Raw genomic sequence first — 5,433 nt, forward strand, 5'->3', positions numbered from 1 at the left:
ACATTAGCTATATCTAGTCTTGTATGAGTTAAATATTGTAAACTTCCAATTAGTGATCTGTACTTCCTCTTATCAATAGTAGGTGTCTCATCTTTGCTAGATAACTTGTGACCAATTACCATAGGTATACCAAAAGTATTAAAACTTCACAAACTAAATCCTTTCAACCAATCTTCTAGATACTATTGAAGTTGATGAAAGATCAACCCCATAGCTCCCAAGAATCACTTGCATGCAAACACATGTCATTGAAAAAGAGAACCAAAAGCTATTAAGACTAGACTTCCCAAATCCATAGATGAGATATTCTTGATGAGAAAACAAAAAAGATTGCTATTGTCAAAAGTGAATTAATAAATTATAAAGAGATCAATCCTTATAAAAGGAGATAAAAACCATAACATGTAAAACCTAGGTTGCATGAAAATAATTAATAAAAAAATATTATTATTACATGCCCAACATTAAGCTTAAGTAAATTAGAGATAATAAGTGACTTAATAATTAAATCGATATGATTTAATTAATAAGAAAATACTTTAGACTACTCTAACACCCCCCCCCCCCCAACCCTAACTTAGGGAGTAGCTCAAAACCTTAAAAACTACTACTGAAAGTAAATTTTGGTCTTCACAACAAGGCTTGATGAGGTACCCAAGAACTACCAAATCTCTAAAAAGAGGAGAATAGAGAAAACCAAATGGGAAAAAAGCCTACTCCAAAAAGAGATGGAAATAATTCTAAAAGAACTAGTGAAGGAATGAAGAACCCTCCAAACTAGGGAACATCCCATAATATAGGAACAAAAGGTGATCATGAAGAACACCACTGAAGCATGAAGCTGCAAACACCGCCAAACTATTGATCTAAAGAACCTCCATTATATAGAACATGCCCAGGTAGAGAAGATTAAGTCTAAAGAGTTGATGGATTAAATATGGAAGGTAACTTCATGGCCTCCAAAAATAAGAATTAAAGAATGTCTATATGGTAAATGATCCATCTCACTAAACTACATAGGTATCCAGCCACTGTAATTGCCTAGTACATAGGATCAAATATTGAATACACAGCTCACTCCATCGAACCAAGAAAGCAATAGAACCAACATAACCCCCCTATACTACTAAGAGGTAAGACATTAACATTGAAACTAAATGCAATATCTCCTACACAAAGAAGAACTAGTAAAATCAAGAGTACAAAAGAAGTACAAATACATATTATGGTGCATGTGATCGACACATCATGAGGCTAATGTCATGGAAGGAACACTCACTTGACAAAGGAAGATTGCAAGTATGCCAACATGAAACCCCCCAATGAAATTTATAATGTAGTGTGAGTAAAACAAAACACAAAAAAGTACAAGATCCCAAAATGCAATAGAGTGGCACTTTATCTCAGTGTGTTTACAAAAATACTACAAAAGGATGTTAATAAAGATCAAAAGAGACATAACATTGATACAAGAGATAATACAACCCATGAAAAATAATTTGAAGCAAACAAATTGATCTCTAGACCTAAAATAACCAAGATATCCACTAGAATGCAAAAAAGCAAAAAATTGAGTGGGATGTGTCTGGAGCATAATCTAGAAAATAGAATGTTGCAAGGTATGCCTCATAGAGTGTAAAGTAGAACCTATGAGTTTGAGAGCATAAGATAGAAAAAAAATAGCATCAAAATTCGAAATAAAATGTACCATCATGATGAGTTTAGAATCAGCTTTCCAATGATATCTTGTTTGTGAAAAACAGAGTCCGGATGAGCAAGTGACAACCAAAAAACCACATATAGGTCAAAAAAGTGTTGGAAGGAAAAGTAAAAAAATTACCACCTCAGGATCCATGCCAAAATACCTCAAAAAGTGTACACACCAGTACAAGAGTCACCTTGGGAAAAATGTTAGTTCTGTAAAAAAGATTTACCTGAATTTGTGTGCAAAATCTCAATTTTTGAGCAAAAATCTTAATTTGTGTACCAAAAAATCCTGATTTGTGTGCCAAAAATCTTAATTTGTGTGCCAAAAAATATTGATTCATATACCAAAAAATCTCAAAATCATTGCCTTGAGAAATGTGTACAATCTAGGAGCAATATTGTTTTGCCTCAAAATCCAACTATGTCCAAATTGGACAAATTTTAAATGAAAATAAGGGATTTGGGGTGCTTTGAGTTTAATAGTGAGGTCCATTTGGGCTCAAATTACATCAAAAAATGGTGACCCCCCAGATCCAATACAAAAAAAATGCTAAAAAATGAAACCCTCTTTAAAAAAAGTATAGATCTAAAGCCAAGCCAAACTTCTCATAAATAGAATAGGGGCATGAAGATCTGGAGTTCTAATACCATGCTGAAGTTCATGAAAGATCAACCCCACAGCTCCCAAGAATCACCTACATGCAAACACTTGTCACAAAAAGAGAGAAGCAAATACTGTGGAGGTTGGAATTCTTAGATCCATGGATGAGACATTCTTGATGAGAAAAAAAAGAGAGATTGATATTATCAAAAGTGAATTAATAAATTACAAAGAGATAAATCCTTATAAAAGGAGATCAAAACCCTAATAGGTAAAACCCAGGTTGCATGACAATAATTAATAAATGAATTAATTATTATATGCCCAAAGTTTAGCTTAAGTAAACTAGAGAGAATAAGTGACTTAATAATTAAATCAATATGAGTTAATTAATAATACAATACATTATTACTCTAACAAATACTTAGTTTGGGATGAGAAAATACCATCACTATTCTACACAATTTGTAATCCCAAGAAATGCTTCATTTCACCAATCATACCCATCTCAAATTCCTTCTTCATTTCACTAGAAAATTCCTCACTTGCTTCATCATCTCCTCCAAAGAATATATCATCCACAAACACTTCAACAATTAGTAAGCCACTCTCAATATCCTTTGAATATAAATTACTATCAACAGTAACTTTAGCAAATCCTATTTTTGTCAAATACTTATCTAACCTCACATACCTAGCTCTAGGTGTTTGTTTCAAGATGCACAACTTTCTTCAACTTACAAACCATATCTCCTTATATCAAAGGAAAACCTTCAACCTACTCAATGTAAACTTATTCCTTAGTTCTCCATTCAAAAATGTTGATTTGATATACATCTGATACACTTTGAATTTCTTGTTAATCGCATATGCCAAAAACATTTTAACTGCCTCTATTCTAGTGATAGGTACAAATGTTTTCTCATAGTCTATACCTTCTTACTATGAATAACCTTTACATACATGTCTTTCTTTTTTTCTCACAACCTTACCTTGTTCATTCATCTTATTTATGAAAACCCACTTACTTCCAATAGCATTCTTGTCCTTAGGTCTAGGAGTCGATTCCCGTGTATCATTCTTTTCAATCCAACCTAGTTCTTCTCTCATAGATTTAATCCAAAAGTCAACCTTACTAGCTTCATCTGCACTTCTATGTTCTACTTGTGAAATAAAATATATTTCTTCTCTTTGTACCTTGTTCCTTGTCATCACACCTTTATCTTTGCTACCAATAATTTGATCAATAGGGTGATTCTTTATTAGATACATATTACATGTCAATATCTCAATTCTTACTTCAGCTCTGGGTTCACTCCTTAGTTCTTCTCTATGTTCCACAACATGTATATCATTCTACAAATCTGTGTCTATCTTATAAAACAACTCAACATTCTCCTAGTTATCCTTTGGATTATTCTCTTCATCAAAATTATAATCAAGTATTCTTTCTTGAACTTAAAACATCTCAAATGCTCCAGATTTCTCTCTAAGAAATGTTACCCACATCATCCTAGTAAAACCATCAACAAGAATCATGAAATACTTTTCACCATAGAAGGTATTTGTCTTTGTAGGACCACTCAAATCTATGTGCACTATCTCCAACTTTTTTGATGTAGTAAACTTCTTTCTCAAAAAATAACTTTTCTTCTACTTTTTCATAAAACATTCGTTGCATACCATTTTAGTAGGCTTCACACTTTTAGGAAAATCTCAAACCAAAAGTGTAGTACTGATCTTCACAATATTATAAAAGTTTATGTGGGAAAATATTTTGTTCCATAACCAACCATTATCAACTTTAGCAACTAAACATGTCATCTCAATAGGATTCAACTAAAACATTACCTCTTGATCTTGTCCTAGTACCAATCATCTTATCATCTTTATCATTGATAATACATATCTTCTATGTGATTTGCAACTAGTATCGCTTATTAACTAATTTTCCAACACTTAGAATATTATGTTTCAAAACATCAAAAAAAAAATCATTAGTTTTAGTTTTTCTATCAAGAGTAAGAAATCTTATTCCTTTTATGTGATAGGTCACATTGTTTCCAACTCTTACAATTCCTCCATCGCAACTGTTAAACTCAATAAATTTGTTCATAGTGTCAATCATATGATGTGAGAAACAATTATTTATGATCCAATTAGATTTCTTCCTTTCAATTTGTGACACTGATGCTTTTTCTTCCCTAACTTCTTCCTTTTCAAGACTTTCGTCTTTAATTTTAACAAATCCTATTTCATAACTTTCATTATCACTTTCACTCAAACATATTTTCACACTAGCTTCTAGATCTTTGTTTTTTGCATAAGGGCATTCTCTAAGCTTCCTAGGATTGAAATTCCTTTTATACTTCTTTACTCTCTTAGAGAAATTAGAAGCATAATGACCATATTCAATAAAAGTTGAACATTAAATATTTTCTTACCTTCAGGTTCTCTTCTCACAAGTAGGGAATTTTTGTCTTCAATCTTTTATCTTCTTCTAAGTTCCCTCTACTGCTAAAATAATCTCCACTAGTACTCCCACTTCTTATCAATCTAGGTCAAACACTTAATGCACTGAAAGTAGTCTCAATTCTAGGAAAATCTCCACTTTCTCTCCAACTTATCTCAATTGACTCCAATTCTTCCAAGAAGAGTCTCTCTTGTGAACTTTTATGTGCAAGGTATAACTTGTTCAATCATTTGTGTTGTCTTCTTATATGCATGTGTCAAACTTTTCAAGATCTTCCATACAATTTTATCTTCATATTTTCTTCCATCACAAGCCTTAATTCTTGTAACAATTTATAATATTCTACCAAAATAACTTCTCACAGATTAATCTTCCCACATTTTAGATTCTTGAAATAAAAAAATCCAATTTTATAATATAACCTTTCAAGCATTCTTATCACCTTCAAAAATAGTGATAGGGATACAACCCAAACACAGAATGGACACAATAGGAAAAGGGAAATTGTATTAACTGTGAAAATAAGCTAGTACATTCAGTATAGAGAAAATAGACTTCAAAACATGCCCTAAGGGCTTACAATAGCACAAAACTAGAGATAATTTCTCCTTTTGGTACCTCGTCTCAAATTCCACTCCGAACTACCTTTTAT

Source organism: Cupressus sempervirens, chromosome 1, assembly GCF_028749045.1.
Source record: "Cupressus sempervirens isolate cs-2001-9-10 chromosome 1, ASM2874904v1, whole genome shotgun sequence".
Lineage (NCBI taxonomy): Eukaryota > Viridiplantae > Streptophyta > Pinopsida > Cupressales > Cupressaceae > Cupressus > Cupressus sempervirens.